Below are 23,315 nucleotides of genomic sequence, written 5' to 3'. Positions count from 1 at the left end.
AGAGGAAGGCGCTGGCATCCCTCTGAGCCTTACTCCAGGGGAAGGCTTTGTTACTTCGGTGGGTCTGAGTCATTGGGTCTGTGACATGGCTATTCCCATGTCAACAATGCACACTCACCTAGGACTTCATTTCCTCTTTGCACATTCAGACAAGGCTCTCTCCATGCCCTACAGTGCGTTCCTGGGGCAGTAGTTGCACAAGGATTTGATCTTACTGCAAAGCCCACAGAATATCTTCATTTGTCCTTGGTTTCTTCAGACACTCACCATGTTTAGTCATTTAACTCCTTAAACCTGGTTGTTAGAAAAAGCAGATGGAAGCTGTGCAAATTTAGGACAATAGAAAAGGCAAAATAAGTACATGGCGGTGTGTGGGTGTGGTGGTTTAAAAGAAAATGGCCTCCAAAGGGAGTGACACTATATTGTTGGAGAAAGTGTGTCACTGTGGAGGCCAGCTTTGAGGTCTCATATATGCTCAAGTCACACCCAGTGTCTCAGATCACATCCTGTTGCCTTTAGGTCAAGATGTAAGAACTCTCTGCTTCTCCAGCACAGTGTCTGCGTGCATGCTGCAGACACCCCAAGTTCAATGTTTTCCTTTATAAGAGTTGTCTTGGTCGTGGTGTCTCTTCACAGCAATAGAAACCTTAACTAAGACAGTGGGTCAGGATTCTGTGCATTTGACTACATGGCTCAATTCTTTGGTCTTGTACTGATCATCTTTGCCAGTAAGGTTTCTAAGGAGTCTTCCTTGGTGTCTTATCATATCCAAGTTCCTGGCACCATTCCCTAAGAACTCTGATTGAGTTAACCTCAAGTGGTGTGTCATCTGCTGGAGTATGGCAACCCACCAGTGGTCCCATCTCCAAAGAAAAGTGACTCTTCCCTGTAGTAGGAGGCCACTTGTTTGTTCCCTGCTGCTCAGCTCCCAAATAATCACACAGAAAACATATTATTTGTAATACTGTTTAGCCAATAGCTTAAGTGTATTTCTGGCTAACTCATACCTCAAATTAACCCATCTCCATTAATCTGTGGCTTACCAGGTAAAGTTCCGGCATCTGTCTCCAGTGTGGCTACATGGCTTCTCACTGACTCTGCCTTCTTTTTCCCAGCATTTAGTATAGTTTCCTCCGCCTAGTTCTACTCTGCCCTATCAACAGGCCAAGACAGTTTCTTTATTCATTAACCAATAAAAGCAACACACAGACAGAAGGACTTCCCACACCACTTTCCTCCCCCTGCAGCCATGGACTGCCAACAGCTCCTCAGCTAGGTGTGGGGCATCAGTAGACAGGTCATCTAGCCTAGTTGGAATTTTGTTTGGCTTGATCTTGTATAACCATAACTGCTTTGAATTAATATGTGCATTAGCCATGTTGTGTCCAGAAGACAGCATTTCATAGATTTCCTCTGAATCCTCTGACTCTTAGATTCTTTTTGCCCATTCTTCTGCAATGTTCTGGCCCATGAATGGGGGGAGAGGGGCCTAGGTGACCCATCTGTGGCTGTGTACTCACAATCACTGATTCTTAATGTTCTGAGCAGATGGAGTCTATGTGTTACCCATTGCCCATTGCACATGCCTTAATCTTTCAATTTAATAGAAGGGAAGCAGGAAAAGGGAAGCCTAGAACCCAAGAACCTGTCAAGGATAACAGCTCTTTGAAGTTTGTCTTGTGCCAGTGAATTCCCTTAACCATTTAGTACAAGTTGTTGTTGCCCAGCAACATGGTGTTGGGACTGCATGTTTTGTTTATCAGATTGAGCTAACTCTAAATCCCACTTAGATGACTGGACCTTCTGAGAACTTCCCATCTGCCTGGGGAAGCATGCTGAACCTTGGATCTGAGCGTGCCTGGTATTTGGCTCTATATGTTGAGTGAGATTGAGATGAAGTTTTCGATACTTGATGGACTTTTCTATGCTTGGCTTTCTATTTCGAATGAGGACAGAGAATGCCACTGTTTATTCTTTTACTGCCATCCTATTTGTAGGTTCACTTAGGGCAGTTCTAACATGCCAAAATGACTAAGACACGACTTTAGTAATCAAATGTAACCCAGATTAAGAGAAATAGCCATTCTTTTTAGCCAGGCTTCTTTTATTGAGAGAAACACAGCTTATGTAGATCAAGACAAGCTATTTCTTGTCCAGTGTATTTATGGGAAGGGTAAAGTCTCAAAGCTTACTAGAACACAGGGTTCTGATACCTCCAAAGTCTCCCTCTCTTCTTTGCATGCCAACACTAATATCTGAAAGACCCTTCAGGGTGACTGGAATGTGGCTTTTGTCACTTTAGACTCACACCAGAAAAACAGCCTCCAGCCTCCTTGGACAAGGGCTGTCCTTAAATCAAGAACTAGGCTAACAATATGGGTCTCCTATTACCACCAAGTGACATCTCTCTGCAATAATATAGCTAGAATAAGGTTTTCTAAGATAGAGAAAGGAAGATGTAGGAAGTCAAAATAAAATAGGGACTCAGTACACATACTAGAGGAACATGCTAAAATTGTATTTGTATATACTTACAGGAAAATGTCTTTTTAAACAGTGTCATATATGGTTAATGTGTACAATGAAAATTAAAATACAAATTATACTATGAGGTGTTGGGGAATATTATTTTCAGGTGTGTGGCTTTAGTTACGCTGCATTTGTTTATCTCTGTGAAGCTGTGTTACTGTGCCTGCCTAAAACACCTGATGGTCTAATAAAGACATAAACAACCAATAGTGAGACAGGAGCAAGGATAGGCGGGGCTGGCAGGCAAGATAATAAATAGAAGGAGAAAGGAGAAGAAGGAAGAGCAGCAAGAGAACAAGGAGAGGAAGATTTCAGGGGTCAGCCAACCCAGTCATCCACGGAGTAAGAAGGAAAATAAGATTTACAGAACTAAGAAAGATAAAAGTCCAGAGAGAAAAGGTAGCTGGGTTAGTAAGATAAGAAAAGCTGGCTAGAAACAAGCCAAGCTTAGGCCAGGCATTTATAATTAAGAATAAACCCCCATGTATGAGGTTTATTTGGGAGCTGGGTAGTGGGCCCCTCAAGAAGCCAAAAGAATAAAACGTCACACTACAATGATGTAGCTTGATATGGTGTGGTGTGTGTATGAGAGAGGAAGTAGAAGAGAGAGGGAGAAGGAACGATGGAGAGCAGGAGAAAGAGAGCGAGCGCGAGTGAGCACGTGCACTGTACAGATGGGAGTGACCATTGCTGAGTGGGCCTGATGATAGGGAAGAGAATTCACAGAGGGACGTCTGAGTGAGTTTGTAAGGGGAGTGTTAGCAGGCACACGTCCGTATAAAGCTTTACCAAAAGAATGAAGGTATATGCCAACGTGGGCAATAGCAAGCTAGCTTTGTTTATCATGTAGGTTAGGAAAGTAGGCTTGCATCTAAATCTCTCCCATTTACGTTCCTGGCTCTCAGGTGAACTTCATCCCTTTGTTATTTAGAACCAAGTTTTGGGTTGATGCAATGGTTCAGCAGGTGAAAGTGCTTACGGCAAAGCCCGAAGTCCCGAGTTCAAACCTCGGGAGCTTAAGAGTGGAAGGCAAGAACCTGTCCCCACACATTGTCTTCTGACTGCTGTACCTGTACTGTGGCACCTGCACACCCACGCTCACACCCGCCATGCCCACGCACAGTTAAATATGAGTAAACGTAATAAAAACATTAAACCATTTTCCCACTAGGTGAGTTTAAAGTCAGACTTCCTTTACAGGAAGATTGTTAGGCATCCTTGAACTTCCGCCTCCGGTCTGGAACCTGAAGTTGGCCAGCGGCGCTGTGCTCAGTCTAGCTCAGCAGGCCTCCCACTGTGCTCTTCGTACTTGTGAAAGGTATGGCGTGTGCTTCAGGAGGGACACACGTCGTCCTTCCGTCTGATTTCCTGAAGGCCAGCAGGACTTCTCTCTCCAGTGCTGTGGTGGGGCCAGGGGTTGGGTTTAGAGTATCTAGCAAGAAAAGGCCACCTAAAGATTTAAAACGCTGGTTACAGCACATCAAAGAAAAATGGATGTTACATAATGGACACTATGAGTTCCGAAATCATCACCTGGGGTCCTTCAGACTGTTTTTCCTTTCCTGTATTGTTTCCTCTTTGAGGGTTGGCCTCGCTCTTTCACATGCCAGCAAGTAAGATTCGGAGACAATACAATATTTGTGGCCCTTGAGCTCTTTCTATGGAAACTCAGACTTGCCAAGGTTTGTCCAGACTTGCCAAAGAGGTTACCGTGGCAATGAGGACCTTGCTTCCTTACCTTGGCAGCAAATCCATACTTCTCTTTGGTTCCTGACACCACCAGTTTTATAGGCAAAAGGAAGGATGGGTCTGGCCAGTGAAAACAGATGTTCAAACTCAAATCATATTGTCCATTGGTGTGGGAAGTCCTTCTGTATATGTGTCACTTTTATTAGTTTATGAATAAAGAAACTGCTTTGAACCTATAGCAGGGAAGAACAGAGCTAGATGGGGGTGGGGGGAACTAAACTGAATGCTGGGAGAAAGAAGGCGGAGTCAAAGGGATGCCATGTAGCTGAAGATGAGCAGAACCTTGCTGGTAGGCCATGAGCCTCGAGGTAAAATATAAATAATATAAATGAGTTAATTTAAGAGATAAGAGTGGGTTAGAAATATGCATAAGCTAATAGGCCAAGCAGTGTTGTAATTAATACAGCTTCTGTGTGATTATTTCGAGTCTGGGCAGGAGGAAACAAACAGGCGCCTCTCATACAACAGTCCATCTCTGTGGAGATGGGGCATACTAATTAGTCCCTGAGTCTAATTAGTAAGGAGAGCACATATTTTTTTAATTGAGAGCATGCTAATATTACAATTAAAATGACTGGAATTATGACTGATTATGATATTGGTTCTGCTAGCTTATTGTGTAGTTTGAGGCTCAGTTTAGAGATAAAGGGAACAACAGTCCCGGATGAAGATATGTAAAAGTCCAAATGTTCAGGGGAAAACGCCTATGGGCTAATTCAAATGATGAAGTTCATCGCGCAGCCCAACGGCTTCCAGGAACCCGGAGATTCTGGAGAACACAGGGCTGTGTCTCTGTGATTCCCAGAGGCACTCCCGAGGGACGGATGGATGGATGGATGGATGTGAGGAAACTCGCCCAACTTGGATGCACGGTGACACACTACATACTGCTAGCTACTCCCCCACAAAAGACAGAGGGAAGCAAGGATCAGCCCAAACCAGTGTCACTAAATCACAACTCCAATGGCATCCATCTGGCTATCATGTGTTGAATACCTAACATAATGATAACCGATGTCCCGACTGCACACTGTCCTCCTTTCCCCCCCTTGATGTCCAGCAGTTCAAGTAAGTTTTAAATTATCACCCATCAGGCCGTGTTCTGCCTTTCAAGGCTCTCAATAAATTCTTTAATAGATCCCCCACCACAATTCTTATTAAACCCACTATCTTATTATAATTGGCAAAGCCCAGTCGGATGCAGTTCCATCTTTTTTTTTGTTTTCACATGCCAATTTCTCGCCCACACTCTGTCAGCGATACTGGGCCCTATCGTTTCCTAGGAAATGCCGAGGTCTGTCCTGTTCCACAGCCTTTGTACTCGGCGTTCTTGAGCCTGACCCTCGCAAAACTGTGGTCGCTTTAGCCAAACTTCAAGTTCACTACTTCAGAGTCCCAAAACCTCTCCTCACCCCGATATCTGTGCCAGAGAATCCTATGCTTACGGTTTCCTCTGAATGAAACACATTTGCTTATTTCCGCCACTCTCCAAGACCAGGGATCTGGTTTATCAGTCAACCCCGTGTCTCTAATGCCTAAAACAGAGGCTGGCACACAGTGGGTTTTTAATAAATGTCTGTTGAATGAATGAACCGGCAATGAGAGGGCAAAGGGTTGGGGAGTTTATATAAAAATATAAGGGTGTAGAGATATATAGGGCTGGCGAGAGGTTTATTAAAAGCTTATAAGTGCTAGGTGTGTGTTGACCACACTTTTAATACCCAGTAATGGGGAGGCAGAGGCAGGTGGATCTCTGTTGAGTTCCAGGCCATCCAGGGCTATGCAGTAAGACCCTGGCTCAAACAAAAGCAAAACAACACATCCCAAATCAAGAAAACCCCAAATCACATAAGAGACAATTGTAAAGTACTTGAAAACTCACCGGAAGGTATTTAGCTGGATTAGTAACCAATGTTAAGCATAAACTGCACAGGCTTAGCATTGTCCGAGTTGTACACGCCACTGACTCCACTGATTTGCTTTCAGATTCTCGCTCCCCCCCCCCTTCGGCAGCTCTTTTCTGAGGTGCTGGGTATTGAACCTAGAGCCTTGTACATACTACGGAAGCACTCTACCACTGAGTCACATACTCAGTCCGTGTCCTCTGCCCCTTAAAATTACATGAATGCATTTTCTGGGGTCTGCCTTAGACCTTACTTGACAGGATTAGTTTCCTTCTTTAGACTAGAGGGTCTGGATTTCATCATCAAACCTGATAGACTGTGAAACTCATAGGACAAAAAAAACTCAAAACTCTAGTCGCTGAGATTGAGTCAAGAGCAGAAATCCCAAAGTGTAAGTTGTTCTTATATTTTCTGCGTGTTAGTTTTCCCAGTTCTTCCTCTATTGTGATGCTGAGTGAGGTGTATATAAAACTAACACTTTTCTTGTCTCTGCTGGAGGATAAAGACATGTGGTCAATGGTTCTAGGGGGTAAAGGGATGGCCTGCTAGCCAGCGTGCACAGGACAGGTGGCCGGAGCTACTTCACTGCTGTGCCTTTCCCGTGCGGGGTCACCTGCAGGCCCGGGGACTGGGAAGTGGGACAGTGTGCCTTCTGCTCCATGCAGAGTCACCGGCTCAGTCCTTGCAGTTTGTTTTAGAAGAACCCTGTGTCCTGTAAACTTTTGGCAAATGCCAACCCAAATTCATTCTAAGATTTTGCTGTCTAACATACGCCCACATAAGGAACGCTTTGCTAAAACAGCAGTGTCTGGTGTTTGCTGTGAAAGAGTTAATGTTTGCATCCTGTACCTCGTGTGAAATGTGCCGTTCTACAGACGTGGGGGGGGGGGGGAGGATGTGCCGTGCAGGACACATCATTAGGACAAGGCATCACGTGAACAGATGAGAAGAAAGGAATAGTTATTGAGCATTAACTACAGGATACGCACTAAGATCTGTACAGATCTACGTAACAAACAACAACGTAAATAATGCTGCATACTAAAAAAAAAATGTTGTGTACTTAGCTCTTGGGGTAACTGAAATTTAGAGGAAAAAATAAAATCAGGTAACTTGTTCCAAATCAAACAGCCAGAAAAGTAAAAAGCACAATAGAAGACACACTAAAGGACAGCAGGTTGTTGTATTCTGAGGTATTGTTGCGTGGCAAACATAATTATGTCAATTTTGCCTGCAAAACAGATTGACTTCCCCGGGGTCACCACCTTACATCGTCACCTTGCTGTTTGTGAACCAAGAACTGCTGTCTCCCTCATTCATGTTTTCGTCTCGATGACGTTGCATTAATATAACTGTGTGTTTCCCGACAGTTTAGAAATATATAATAGAGTTGTTATTCTTGTTCAACAAGATCTGAAAGAAACATTTTTTTTTTATTAGCTTTAAAACCAAAATGAAGAAACAAACCTGAGATGGGGCTTAATGTGTTCAGCAAGACCTGTGGCTACTATTCTGGCTGGATGACTCATGCAGACTTGAGGATTGAAGTCTTAGGTCCTCTTTGTTCGTCTTCTCATGCAGGACCATACAAAGTTTCTCTTCAGGTTTATTGCATTTCAGAGATTTTTTTTTTTTCAGCACCAAGGGAGGTGGGAAGTTTGCTTATCTTTGAACTAGAAATCCATGAACATGCTACTTCTGATGGTTCTTGGGGGAGGAGGTTTCTCTTATTGACATAGTTCCTAGCACTGCAGCATTGGATTTGAGATTCTGGGAGACCTGATGGGTATCAGTCTCTCACTGAGCCTCTATTGATTGGACTGTTCCAAGTCATCCTTATTGCTACCCTGCCTTTCCTCTGTGCTTCTGAAACAGAATAACACCATGATGTCAGAATAATAACCATGGATGTCAATGTGCCGCTAAGAGTAGATTCCCAGAGCACCAACAAGACACTTTGATGTCCAGACTTTTTTTTTTTTTCTTGAGACATGTAACCTAGTTTGGCCTCAAATTCTATGTATTTCCATTCATCTGTATAACTGAAGATGACACTGACCTTCTGAGTCCCTTGTCTTCCTCTCCTAGGTGCTGAGGTTAGAGGTTATACCACCACAACTGATTGGGGCAATGCTAGGATCAAACCCGTGGCTTTGTGCAGGCCCGGCAAACACCTAGCAACAGCGCGATGTCCCCATTGCCCCACTGATCATAATATAGTAAAGGTAGGCTCCTCAGAGACAGAGCCTTCAGCATCCCCCACAGAGCGAGTCGGGTATGTGTGCAGGGTTACGGTCCTGGCCTTAACCCCCTGGATGGTGGGGCTTGCAGTAAGACAAAGGGTTGCCTTTGGGTAGAACTCATGACGTGTTGGCTTTGAGTTGTTGGGGATGGGGAGAGGTAGGAGCTGAAGCAAGTCTTTTGGGTAAATTGGTTGATGTTGACAAGCTAGCTGTTTGGGCTAGTCGCAGCCTTGTCTTTTAGGAGCAAGGATTTCCTGGAGTAAAGTCACCAAGTCACTTTCACTTCTTCTCCAGAGAGAGAAGAGAGGAAAGCAAATCATACCCTACTATTATTTAATAGCGAGAGCAACGCGGTTTGGCTTCAGTTATTAGCAAACTTTTGTTATTAATTTAAAAGTGTGTGTGTGCGTGCATGCATGCATGTGGTGTGTGTGTGTGTGTTCGTGTGCATTGGGCAGAGTTAATCTGAAAGCAGACCAATGGGATGTGCAGCTCAGACAAAGCTAAACCCATGTGACTTGTGTTTAAATAAATACCTTCCAGGAAAGTTTCCAAGTACTTTACAAACACCTCTTCTATGATTTGGGGGTTTCTTGGTTTGGGGGTATTTTGTTTTTCTTTCTGTTTGAGACAGGGTCTTACTGTATAGTCCTGGCTGACCTGGAACTCACAGAGATCCATCTGTCCCTGCCTCCACATTGCTGGAGATCAAAGGCGTGTGCCACCACACCTAGGGCTTGATATGATTTTTATTGTCTAAGGATAATCTTGGGTTTGGTCTTTGCCTACCACCATGTTTGAGGCTGGATTCTCCAGCTCATTCCCTGGAGCCTTTGACAAACTAACTGGCCTGTAAGCTTTTGGAGATTCTCCTGCCTCCACCTCCCATCTCTCAATAGGGTTGCTGAGATTAAAGATACATGCAGCCTATTTTCACATGGGTTCTGGGCATCTGAACTCAGGCGGTCAATTTTCACTGGCAAGTGCCTTACTTGCCATGTTTCTAGGCCATTATTAATGCATCTAATTTATCACAGGCATGACCAAGTGACACCGAGAAAGTGTCTTCTATTTTTGTTTCTTTTAAGAGCTCTGATTGCATCATAGAGAAAGTCATATTCCAGGCACGCTATCTGCAACCCAAATCATCTCGCATATTTCTGATAAGATGGATTTTAGATTTCACTGGTGTTTCCCAATGGGGACCACGGTGCACAGAGCGGAACGCAATATTTCACTGTGATATAGCTCTCAGTTTAAAACATTTGCAGAAGACATGCACCGTGCACGCTGGGTTAATGAACAGCAAGTATAAGTAATGATAAAGTCTGAGGAAAATTTAAAAGCCTTTCTGCACTTGAAGATGCAGGATTTCTTCCCCTTTACTCAATGCTTTACCTCTTTGCAGAGAAAATATACAAAGTGCAACCCAAGTTAGGAAAAGTAACTGAGGTTCCTCAGAAGCAATGCAGTATGGGGGAGCCTGGTGCTCTGGAGGTGCTTGCTCAGCAACGGGGAGCCCCAGGGTTCTTGCGATAGTCTGAACTTTACAAGTACCTTCAGCAGGTGTCTTCACAGGCAGCTTGGTGTTTGTGTGTGTGTGTTATAGTAAATCTCAAGCCGGAATACAAGTCCATGAAAGGCAAACAAAAGCCAAATGTTAACAATATGCAAGAGTACTCCATGCTTTCAGGTCTGCTGAACTCTGATTTATGTATGTACAAATCACATCTGTACTTTCCTTACACCCACCCCCGCGCGCCCTTTTTTAGAAATTCCAGGTCAAACTCTGCACTGCTGAAGTTAGTTTTTTGTCTTTATTATGCACCCCCCCCCCCCTTAGGGTCTAGCCTCCTGGGAGTTGTTCTCTGGTTCCCTGCTGGCTAGCTTTGAGGAATTGCAAGATTCCTCGGCCCCAGTAGCCTTAGTGACCTCAGCCAGCTGAAATGGTTGTGGATTTCTGAGAAACTTTGCCTTGCCAAGTTCATGGGCTGCCTTAAGACCCGCGCAGTGGGTCACGCCAGTGAACAGCTGGAGACCTCTGCCCGCTGGAGTTCTGCAAAGCATTAGTCCCTGGGGGAGTCCGGCCAAGGCACGAGTCAGCAATGACATAAAAGAGCCCTTGGTACTCGGCAGCACCTGCGGCGACTCAGCTTGAACCCGGAGGCTAGGCAAGCGCTCCAGGGCGCACACGGCTGCAGCACGGGGCGTCCCAGGATCCTTGGGGACCCCAGGAAGCTCGGGTGAGTGTGGGGTGCAGGGTTCCGGGCCTGAGCCTCAGGGTCTAAGAAGACTCTTCCTCTGCAGATTTTGCTTGTGTTTCAGGTTCGAGGCTCAGAAGAAACTGAGGTCCCTAAAAGTTAGAAGCTTAGAATAGAAGGGGATCTCAGCGAGTGTGGTTTCCGAGTTTTAGAAATCTCTTAGAAATGTCTGACCGCGGGGGTGGGGATGGGGTGAGAGGCGGCAGTGGGGGCGGGGGTGGGGGTGGGGATCTCAGACCTGTTGAATTTGAATCTGAGGGGTTGTAATCGGTTCCTCACGCCCTCGGCCAGGCCATTCAGTCTAACCTTTGGGGACTAATGCTCACGCAGAGAGTAGTTGTTCAGACCCCGAGACACAAGGCAGCAGAGACTGTAGGTGGATTCCAGAATGTTCTGATATACTCATACTGTGGGAACTGGTGTCTGGCCTCAAGTTCTAAACTGGTCTGTGAGGTTTCCTCAAAGCAGCACTCAAGGCTTCCACAAACACTATGGCGTTTCTGGTGTGTGTGGAACCCCAGCGAAGGTTCTTCCCTGAGCTGAGGGAATTACCTGCTCTCAGAATCTCCACATGGAGGCCTGCAATGTCTCCTGGGGGAAGCCTTCGGAGATCCCTGGAGTGTTTCGTAGGCCACGTGGAGTCTGGTTTTCAGCACTCAGCTGTCCCTTCTGAAGTTAATTTTCACTGTTGTTGTTGTCAATCTAGGATGAATGGTTTGAAATTTTGGAAGAGATGTAATTTATTTTATGAATTCCAAACAAAATCTGTAAGAAAAATCTGTAAGATAGATTTCTTGGTCCTGTGTACTTAAGTTTATTGTGCTACAGTTTACAAATAGAATAAATAGGATACTAATATTTCTCTGTGTGTGTGCGTGCGCGTGCGTGTGTGTGCCCGCCCACACGTTCCACTGATGTACTTTTGGAGGTCAGAGAACGAGTAGAGGGAGTTAGCTCTCTCCTTTCACTAAGTGGATTCTGGGGATTGAACTCACGTCTCCCGTCTTGGCAGCAAGCACCTTTACTGTTTGAGCCATCATGTTAGCCTGGCCCCTAGGGCATCCCAAGACTTCTAAAGAATTGATGTGAAAAACACAATTCCCCAAGGTTCTGAATCATCCCTTCAGATGAACTGGCTCTTCATTTTTGCTGAGAGCCCAGCTCATTAAATACTTGATAATGAAGGCACAAATACGGTTTGGGGTCAGTTGTGGATTTTCATACTTTTTCCTTTGGTGGTTTTGCCTTAAGCCTGAATCTTTTGGGTACCAATTTTTCTTTGCAGATCGTTCTCAGATTCCCTTCTCTTCAACAGCTGCAATAAGTGTGTGGTGCTTTGGTTCAGCACTCGCCAGTTTTATTCCAAAGTATTTCCCTGATGTTTCCTACTGGTCATAGGCTTATAAATACACTGACTGACCAGTCGCCTATCAGATAAAACAGAGAAATAAAACTCAACATATTATCATATACTGATCAAAGTGGCTGGAAAAACAGTTTTAGTAATGGCAGTAAAATCAGGAGGCTTTGCTAAGAGTGTCGTAAGCCTGCAAAGATGGTTTGCAGCTGCCAGTTTTCTGAATCAAGTCTGTTTCAGTGAGCATGTGCACAGCACTTTCTGTAATGCAGTGTGAAGTTTGCCATGTGTGTGGAGGCCAGAGGACAGCCTCTGGTGTTGTCCTTCCCATGCTTGCCTTGTTTATGGAGATGAGGGTCTCTTACTAAATCTGGGGTTCACCATTGAGGCTGAGCTGACTGGCCAGCAAGCCTCAGGGAGGCTGTTCAGCCTATTTGATGACTTGGTTTCTCACACTCAGGAAGGGCCACAGCTTGGCAAAGAGATACAATTGCAGCTGTCACCAGGGAAAGGAAACCCATCCTTCAGTCACAATCATGTGGCTAGTGTTTTTGTTTTAATTTTTAAACATGTAGCTCATTGTGGTTTTGAACTCACTGAGAGCCCCTTGCCTCAGTCTCCCTAGTGTTGCAGAATGACAGTTGGGTACCACCATGCCTCTCTTGCCAGCTTCTTTTGACAGGCATTTTGGGTGGTTTGGGCCCTGGGCAGAATGCCACCTGCCCTTGGCTCTGAGGTTCAGGAGTTTCACTAGGACATCTACCCAGAGTCTCCCTTCAAAAAGAAAGAAAAAGTTTAAGAAAGTTTTTCTTAGTCCAGGCTGTCCTTGAACCATAAAGATAAGGATGATTTTAGACTTCTGATTCTCCTGTCTCCTTCCTAAATTCTAGGATGCCAGGTATGCATTCCCATGCCTAGCTTATGTGGTGTTGGGTTCTGGGGTTATGAGAGTGCAGCAGCAAGCTTGGCTTTTTATGTGATTCTGGGGTTGAACTCAGGTCCCTGTGTCTAAGAGGCAAGCCCTTTACAGACTGAGCTGTCTCCCCAACCCTCAGTTTGTGTTTTGTTTTCATGGTATTTCTGATATTGCTTTTCTCTTCATCAACTTCACATCACCTTCTGAAGGGAATGAGTTCTCAGGTTGGACCACGTACCCAGATCTCTCTGCATCTCTCATAGTGGAGGGCCTAGGCTCACTAGGGGGTATACTTTCTGGGCAGTGCTGTTGGCTTTGATGAATCCCCATTACTCAGGATTTCAGATTCAGGTCTGTTCTGGGCAGATACAAAGGCTGAAGAAGGGCGCACTGGGTAAAACTGGTCTCAATATACAAGAGCAGTGATATCTGCTTCCTGAGGACAGGCTATGTGTGTGCTGACTGCCACTATTTTGTTACCTCTCTAGCCTCGGGTGCTCTGTGGTACCTACTTCCTCTCACCTATGTGAATTTTTACCCTTCACACTACTCTTTGGGGGTCATAATTGATTCAAGGTCTGGTCTTTGAAACGCTACCTTTAAGTTTTACCTTATTTGGTGGTCGCAGTTGATACTTTAAGCCCATTCTCTTAGTATGGAGTGATTTGTTAGGGTAATTTTTATCTTGGAAGGTCAAAGGATATGAAGAGACCAGAATGATAAAATAAGAACATTAGAAAGATGAAGTATTGCATTGGAAAAATATCTGTTTTTGGAAATATTTGGAAAAATATTTGTAGTCAAGAGACTGCAAGCCTTTGGGCAAGCTATGATAACTGCTGGAGCCCTGGCTCTCTGTAGAATGGGCATAATCATTGTTACTTCACACAACCGTAGAGAACACTGACGTGAAATAGACAGTACATATAAATAATGTTTTCCACATAGTGGATATAGTGAATGTATGCTAACCTTTATTAACATTATAATTATATAGCTAATTTTAGGCTAATTGTCTTTTTTTAACAACCAGGAACTAAAACATAAATTTGGGTAAGTTGTAATATAATAATTTAATGAAATTTAAAAGTATTGTCAAAGGTCTGGTCAGACTTCTTGATTAATAGGTAAGCATAATTTATAATTATATGCCAATTATTTATGTATGAGTATTGCTAAAAGCTTAACTATCTACTCAAGTGCACACTACCAATATTTTCTCACAGTGACCAGAGAGCTAACAACTGAGGACAGTTCCACTTTCCTGAGTCATAGACCTTCTTCGTCTATTTGTAAGATAGGCTCTGCTACATGGGAGGTTTGCAATACATTTTGATAGCCTAGCATAGTGCCCTGTCTATCAATATAAGGTTTTTTCCTTTTGTTTTTTCTAAATATTTATTTATTTATACTTTGTGTGTAAATGTTTTGCCTACATGCATGTCTCTGTGATGCAAAGAGCCATCCTTCCCACGCATCCCATGCATCTCAGCACCCACTCTTCTCCCAGCCAAAGCCAATCACTTGCTCACAGTTTCCAACAAAGTTAAGTTCCTGCAAAGCTCTCTAGGGCATCTACAGCTCCACCACAGTGTCCTTTCAACCCTGTCTTTCCTACACTGTCATCCAAACCCTCTCTATGTCCTGGGCACAGCCTACACAGCAGCATCCAGTCTCCAAAACACTCAGACACTCAGACACACAGGCACGCAGTAGACTCACAGTAGACACACAGACACACAGTAGACACACAGACACACAGTCGACACACAGACATACAGTAGACACACAGACACACACAGACACACACAGACACACACACACACACACACACACACACACACACACACACACACCCTCTACTGCTTATTTCTACCTACAACATTTGCTGTCACTCATTCCCCAGGTACCAGAACAGTTTGATCGTCATCGCTTTGCCTTTTCTACTCCAGGAGTCTTTCGAATCCGCTCCAGATGCCACCTCTTCCATCAAGTCTTTCCCAAATTCTGTGCTGTTTGCCAAATATTTTGCTGATACCTTCGTTTGAGACGATGCCTCCTTCTTCCTCCTCCTTACATGAGTATTCCCTGTCTACCTTCCCCATTTCCTTCCTTCCTTTGTTACTTAGCACTCACTTTGCTCCAAGCACTTAAGAGAGCATGGTAAAAGATGGGCTTAATCTCTGCTCTTGCCACTCAGAGGGGCAAACAAAGAGAACCGAAATCTTCAAGTAAGCTTTTTGTCTGTTTTCCCCTTGCTAAATCTCAGCCACCTTCAACAGTGCCAAGAGTATAGTTGGCACTCAAGATAAGTTTTCTGAGTGGGTAATCTATCAGAAGTATGCATGTGTGTGTTGTGTGTGTGCACATATGTACATATACATGTATAGTTGTGTAAGTAAATATATACAGACTATATAAAGTCCAGTGAAACCAGACAGCAGGAAAGACGGTTGAGCATGAAGCGTGAGTTGAACTTGACTTGCGAAATGCACTGCTTTTGTTTCATGGAAAGACAAAGTCTTCATATTTTTTTGGTCCTGTGTTGCAGGCTAAACTGCTTTCTGATTTCACACCCTGAGCCAGTCCTGGGGCCTCTGTTTATTGCAAAGGTGAAGCTAGGACTGTTTCTATACACTCTCTGCTGGAGTCGCTCCATCCCCCAGGGGTGGGTCAAGAACAGTCTGATTTGGTAGGGTGGTGTGTTAGGAGCTCCATTTGTTCACATGGCACCTGATGAGAACCCGTTTAAGGAAGCAAGGGAGGCTTAGTTTTGTTCACAGTTGGGGTGAGAAATGCACAGTGGCAGAAGGCAAAGCAGAGAGAGCATGGATGTTGGTGCTCAGCCCACATCGCTCTATAATTTTTTTGTGATTTTCTTTTAGACAGGGTCTCTCTACACAGCTCTGGCTGTCCCGGAACTCATATAGATCAGACTGGCCTTGAACTCACAGAAATCCACCTGCCTCTATCTCTTGAGTGCTGGGATTAAAGGCATGCACATCACGTGTGCAGCTGGAGAACAGCCTCTTCAGCCACATTGCCCACTTCCTTTGAGACAGGATCTCTCATTGGCCTGGAGCTTATCAATGAGAGTCGGCTACTATCCAGTGAATCCCTGGGATCTTCCTGCCTCTGTCTCCCCAGTGATGGGATTACAGGTGGATGCTTGGTTTTTTATACATGGATGGTGGGAATTGAACTAAGGTCCTCATGCTAGCAAAGCCTGCACTTTAGCAACTGAGCTGTCCTGCAGCTCCACTCCCCCTCATATTTGGCCTGGGACCCCAGCCCATCATCTACATCCAGGGGGTCTTCCCACCTTTTTTAAACCTCTCAGAAACACCTTCAAAGCCAGGCACAAGGATGTGTTCTTTAGTGATTCTAATGCAATCAAGTTGATAATAAGGTTTAAATAGCACATGTGGGCTTGGTATGGGATACTTAAACAGAGAGTTTGCTTCTCATGCATAGCACATTGTCAATCTCAAGACACTCAAAACTAGGCCTTTTGTTCTAGAAGTGCCTGGCACTGCTGCAGTGGGACACCTGATAGGCCAGTGAGTGGCAACGGCTGGCTGGAGCCTCTGATCATTTTCTGAATAATTAACCCAATTCAACACATTTTTCTTAAAAACTTCTTTGAACAGACACTGAGCTAGACAATTGAGACTTTCAGTGGTGAAAGGTGAGGTACCCAGTCCTGCCATCAGTGGTGAGAGGGGAGGTGCTCAGTTCTGCCGTCAGCAGCTGTCCAGGATGGAGGAGGAAATGGGCTGAGAAAATCCCGTCAGGAGTCACAGCACACGGTAAAACGTGATGCGTGTGTGGTAGGAGATAGAGTTGGTGGTCCCAGAAACTTGTGTGGGCACTGGGTGTGTTGATGGACTTGGGGGTGTGGGGAAGATCACACATTCTCTGAGGAATGGAGCCAGGGAAGAAATAAGAAAACCATGAAAGCCAAAGACAGCAGAGCCATGTAGCACCTACAGGACAACAAGAAAATAAAGCTTGGCCCCTTACTGTTCCTAGTGATGGGAAAACCAAATATGTATTCCAGATGCTCTCAGAGATAGGCCAAAGCACCAGCAGCTCTGTGACCTTGGATTTGCCCTTCAAGTTCAGTAGACCTTAGATCCCCAGCTGGAAAGGCAAGCATGTGTGGTCCGGGCCGTCACCAGCTGGGCTGTGGTTCCCATAGTCATGACCTTTTCCCTTTCGCTTGAGCTCCTTACTCTGGTGCAAGCTTGGCCCTGGTCTGCATTGGGGCATCTGTCCCACGTGAGGAGCGTTGAACTAGGCAGAGAGGAGGGTAGGTACCAGGGGACAGGAGACTCAGTGGAGGACAGAAGGGACAGCCTGACTTATTTTCTACTCTCATTCATTTCTTCTTGTTCCTTTAGCTGCAAAAGGAAAGGAAGAAAAACAAATTAAGTGTGATGGTTCCAGGATGCTATTTAAAAAGCTGCTTTGAGTTAGGATTTAGCTGTGTAAACTTCTGATAAACTGTTTACACAAGCAGTGGCAACCCAGAAGATTTAAGACACCAATGCCTTTATTGTGTTATAACTTATTAATTAATCTCTGGCTTCTTTAGTGTCTGACTCTGCCAGAAAATCACAAGCCTTACCATGAGCTTTAGAAATCTTTGTTAAGATTCTCAACCCCAGAGAACCTAGACAACAAAGAGGACCCTAAGAGAGACATGCATGGATCTACATAGGAAGGAGAAAAAAAGACAAGATCTCCTGAGTAAACTGGGAGCATAGGGGTCATGGGAGGGGAAAGGAGAGGAAGGGAGGGGAACAGACAAAAATGTTTACTTCCATAAAAACAATTAAAAACCCCAAGTGCTGAGAGAGGAAAGATCTAATATAGGGGAAATACCACCAGTGCAAAACCAATGTTTTTGTCTTAGTGTTGGAGGAGGCCAGGAGGTAGGAAAGGAGAGGAGATTTGCCTTTCTAAGTACAATCCTCGGCAATGCAGGAAGACAGAAGTGGGGGTGTGGTGGGGGCTGGGGGTGGGAAGGAGAGAGAAAGCATTATGACTAATGGGACTTTGTCCTCAGGCATGCTAGATATCTGTCTAAATTATATTTGTCCTTTCAAATAGTCACTTGGAGAGACTAAACACTTATTACAGTGGCACTATTGAAAAAACCCTTGAGAGATCCCCTTTGCTAACTGCCTTCCGAACATCTTGCGAGTCACAAACGAATGCTAGCATTATTGCCTCAGAAAACTGTCTCCTCTTTTCTGTATATGGTGAGAACATTATATATGGACATAAAATGTATTCCATTAAAAAAATCTTTGTTAATGTTCTTTCTTCCCAATTCACCAAGTCTCCTTGAGACTTCAATTGCGTGCTTGTTACTAAAAAGACTGACAAGAGAATTGGGGCGGGATTAGGAACCGCTAGGATTAACGTATGAGGGAAGCCAGCCGGCAGGAAACAGGTTGGAGACCCTTCCCCACCTGGGCTTCATGTATTACATGGAGCATGTTTGGTCAGTATGAAGAGGATGCTGGGAGCCTGTCATCACCTGGGCTTCATCTAATGAACCGAGCATGCTTGAGAAAGCTAGGTACAAAGTAGAGAGACAGGTACTGTGTAAAGTTCTGTAAGATAGTGTCTGCCTTAAGATCCATGCCTTCTGGGCCCCTTCCTCCCCCACTAGCCCATTCCCAGTTTTGGGAGTCTTTTTCATTTCTGAATAAGTCATCTCTGTTTCTAGTCTACATCCCTGGTGCTATTCTTGGAACCCAAGTTCCTAGACTTGGTGCCCTCTGAACTCAGACCCTCAGCCAGCTCTAAGCGTGTTTTTCTTTTTCCTTTCTTGAAATCTTCAGATACTGGCTGAAATCCTAAGCATGCTTTCCCTGCACTCTGGCTTTTCTCATTCTTTCTCTGAAGAATTGCCACTCCTTTGGCCATTTGTTTTTTCTCTCTCTCCCTTCTCAATCTCTCTCCTCCAGGAAGCTTGTCAAGATTTGCAGTGTGGCCTGTTGCTTTTATTTTTTTATAAACCCAAATAGAATTGTCCTCAAGCTTCCTTCTGAGTGGGTTTGTAGATTCCTTTATTAATGAGAGACAGGGAACCTAAAAGGAAACATTGGTTTCCCTGGTAACAACGGGAAGTGTAGCTACCTGTCAGAACGAGTGATACTGTCCAGTATCAAATGTGTGGACTCTACTTTCTAGAGGGTGGTTTAACTATCCCTCTTCAAGTGACTTGGGGTCCCCCTCTCAGAGGTTATGCTAGCTGAAATTCCCACCAGCTTCTCTGAACTAGAAAGTGTGAGTATGATTTGGTTCTTTTGGAAGCTATTTGAACTTGTCATATCCTTAAGTCCTCAGTCTGGTTTGAGTTGTATCTACTCTAGAGACTGAAATCTCTAAAATATAATTAGTTTACACCACTAAATTCTTTCCAACATATCGCTAAAGAATTATAGAGTATCTACAATTTTAGAGTAGGGGGAGTCTTCGAAATGTGATTAAGGCACCCCTAATTACCGAGACCCTCTGCTGTGATGGTTTGTTACCAACCAGCCGACTCTATGCAAATAGAACTGCACCCTTTTTTATTGCTGGCAAGGCTGGTTTGAGTGCTGAGGCTGAATTGGTGACGCAGAGGCTTAAATTTCCAAACTCTGAGAGCCAAGGACCTATTGCTCCACACTTTAGAAGCCAAAGAGATAGGTTCCCAGACACTCATGTGTCAGGTGCATTGCTCTGGGGAGGGTATAACCGGCAACAGCTCTAGCTGGCAGCTGTTGTTGTTCTGGCTTACAGCAGCACCAGCAGCAGCCACAGCCGCAAATAGCTAGCAGCCCCAACTGGCACCTTCTTAGAGCTCTTAAACAGGTATGGGTGTTGGGATTGGGACCCTTAGCCCATCAATGACAAGTGTTCTTAAGCCCAGGCTGTTGGGATCCTTTACCCTAGACAGTGGCTAGTGACAGTGGCTAGCTAGCCCTTACAACTCTCAGGCCACAGTGCCTTTAAGATTTGGCATCTCTCTGGGACTTCTCCAGCCACCCCCATGCTTTCTTTCCAGGTCCTTCTTCAGCCTAAGCTCCTCATCTGCCTTCAGCCCTCATTGCCGCTGGCATCTCTGCTCCCCCTCTCCTCTGCCCTGAGCACTCTCTGGGCACAGCTGCCATTGCTGCTGTTACTGAACCTGCTGTCCCCTCACTGCTGCTGCCTTTGCTGCTACCATTGCTTGGCTGCCAATTCCACTGCCATCTCCCCTTGTGTTTCTAGTTCAGGCTGCTCTCCTAACAGCCCCTTAGCTGTGGACACCTCCAGAGAACAGGGCAAGCACAAGAGCCCCCCCCCCCCCGAAAGAATCCTTTTATTGGGCCTAATGTTGCAGCACCAAGAGCAAAACTCTATCTCTAAGAAGAAAACATTCGGGATGATTCTCCACCATGGTGGAGCAGACAATGATGTGTTAGATACTCTGCTAAATGCATATGCCCTGGGGCTGGAGACATGGCTCAGCAGCAATTCCAGAAGACCAGGGTTCAATTCCTAGTTTCCACATGGCAGCTCACAGCCATCTATAACCCCAGTTCCACAGACTCTCACCCCCTCTTCTGATCTCCAGGGGAACTGGCTGCATATGGTGAACCACCTATGTACATAAAATAATTTTTTAAAAGTTTATTTATTTATTTTATATCCTGGCTGCAGTTTCCTCTCCCTCCTCTCCTTACAGCCCCTCCCTCTAGGCCCTCTTTTCCCATACCCCAATCCACTCCTCCATTTTTGTTCAGGAAGAGGCAGGTCTCCCATGGGTATCAACAAAACAGGGCACATCAAGTTGCAGTAAGACTAAGCACCTTCCCATGTTGAGTAAGTATGAGGAGTAAGGTCCCAGAGGCTTGTTAAAGAGCCAGAGACAACCCCTGTTCCCACTGTTAGGAGTCCCACAAGAGGACCAAGCTATACAACTGTCACATATATGCAGAGAGCCTAGGTCAGGCCCATGTAGGCTCCTTGGTTGTCAGTTCGGTCTCTGTGATCACGGGTTAGTTGATTCTGTGGGTTTTCTTGTAGTACCCCTGACCCTTCTGGCTCATACACTCCTTTCTCCCTCTCTGCATGATTCCTGAGCTCTGCTAATGTCTGCCTGTGGAGATGTGGAGTAATTGCTGAAGGGTTTTGCTTTTGTTCTGGAGTCACAAGAACGTTGTGACATTAGGGATAATGGTTGCATAGCTGGCAGATGCTCTAACACACACTGAATTGTACACCTTTTCATTTGAAAACATTCTTGACATTTTCATACCGCATATGATGGATTTTAATTGTTTCACCCCATACTCCTCTCTCACTGAATCCCTGCTTTTCAACAAGTCCCTCCTGCTTTCATGTCTTTTGGCGTGTGACGCTGAGTTTAGCTAGAGTACCTTGCATTAGAGTGGTATTTACTGGAGCATGAACAACTAATCTGAGTCAAACCTCTGAAGAAAATGACGCCTTGTTCTCCACAAACTGCCAGTAGCCCCTCCAGGAGGGGTGGGGCCTAACAGGCCTGCATCCAGGATGAGATGTTGACAGGCCCAGCCCTGTGCAGGCTCTGTGTAGATGACATTAGCTGCGCTGCAGAGAGTTCACAAGTGCACAGCTACCATGTCAGAAGGAAACTTCTTTTCCTGCACATTTCCCCATCCTCTTGATGTGCACACTTTAAAGGGGTAGAGCATTCAGCACTTTATAGTGTGTGTATATTAATGTATGCACATATACAGCATGTGACTACATATCAATGTATGCACATCTATAGCATGTGAGTGCATATCAATGTATACACATATACAGCATGTGACTGCATATCAATATATACACGATTGATACAGTGTGTGACTGCATATCAATGTATGCACATATACAGTGTGTGACTGCATATCAATGTATACACATATACAACTTTGTTGTAAAAGGAGCAGCGGGCTGCTTCCTGTCACCCAGCTCCTGGCTAGCTTTACCCAAAATAATTACACGGAAACTGTATTCATTTAAACACTGCTTGGCCAATTAGTTCTAGCCTCTTCTTGGCTAACTCTCACATCTTTTTAAACCCATTTCTAATAATCTGTATATCACCACATGATTGTGGCTTACTGGCATGAGTCTAACCTACGTCTGTCTCAAAGAGAAAAGCCAGGGCATCTGCCTGACTCTGCTTTCTTTCTCCCAGCATTCTGTTCCGTCTACTCCACCTATCTAAGCTGCTGTCCTATCAAAAGGCCAAGGCAGTTTCTTTATTTGACCAATGAAAGTAACATATAGACAGGAGGCCCTCCTACACCACAGGTTGTGACTACATATCAATGTGTACACATATACAGCGTGTGAACTGTATATCAATAACAAAAAAAATCAAATAAGTAAAATGTGTTCTATGTCGGAGGACAAAGTATAGATTTCAATGTCACTCTTCAGACACACCAATTTGCTATCTGAGACTGTCACTTTGTGACTACATATCAATGTGTACACATATACAGCGTGTGAACTGTATGTCAATAACAAAAAAAATCAAATAAGTAAAATGTGTTCTATGTCGGAGGACAAAGTATAGATTTCAATGTCACTCTTCAGACACACCAATTTGCTATCTGAGACTGTCACTTTCCTTTTGGATAAAGAGACATGAATAAAAACCATCCCTTCCAGCTTTAGTGTCTTCTTGAAGACATGCCTAGTTGAAAGCATTGGCTGTTTCGATATCTTCTTCTGTCATTTTTTAAAAATAAAGAACAACTCTAATTTGAAGGGATTTCTGTGAGATTTAAATTCCCCATGCAGATTTCTGATTGAATATGAATCAGGTGGAGAGAAATGATGAACTTTAACCCTTGCTATGGGATGGTTTGGATATGAAATGCCCCCTTGTACAGGACTAACCTTTGAGCCAAACTGCCGCTACCATTTTTTTTTCTTTTTGCCAAAGATCATTACAGCTGGGCTTGTTGACTGTTGATTTTTCTTCTTAGGAGGAGGAAGTGGGAAGGGTCATTGGACCCTCACCTGAATCTAGCCATGTCTGCCAGCCAGCTGTATGCAATTCTGCCCTAATTGCAGGGAGCTTTGGGGTCTGGAAAGGGGCAAGAGATTATAGGTGTAGAAGGATGAGGAGCCCTCCATACAGTCGTGGGGATCATCTTCATCCATGCCGGGTTTAGATCTTCCGGTGTGGTTGCTCCCACCTGTATCCCCTAGCCCACTGATCTGTAGGTAATACATTCATTGCTTCCCCAGAGATAACTTTGATAGGACCGCAGCCTGCTTTGTTGCTGGAACCATAGGAGGAGGCATCAGTCACTGTTCTGGTCTCCC

The 23,315-nt window shown here is 44.7% G+C and overlaps 1 protein-coding gene across 1 annotated transcript in view; it reads left to right on the top strand.

Annotated features, from left to right (window-relative positions):
• Nucleotides 1-10,417: 10,417 nt before the first annotated feature.
• The window catches only part of Col6a5 (collagen type VI alpha 5 chain), a 109,974-nt gene continuing 97,076 nt past the window's right edge, over nt 10,418-23,315 (top strand). Inside the window, exon 1 of the mRNA XM_048417478.3 lies at nt 10,418-10,668. The gene's annotated coding sequence lies outside the window, so the exon portion shown is untranslated. The remainder of the gene's footprint in view (nt 10,669-23,315) is intronic.

This window comes from Myodes glareolus, chromosome 4 (assembly GCF_982192425.1).
Source record: "Myodes glareolus chromosome 4, mMyoGla1.1, whole genome shotgun sequence".
Taxonomy (NCBI): domain Eukaryota; kingdom Metazoa; phylum Chordata; class Mammalia; order Rodentia; family Cricetidae; genus Myodes; species Myodes glareolus.
Note: the sequence above shows the minus strand (reverse complement) of the source record. Positions and strands in the feature narration are given on the sequence as shown.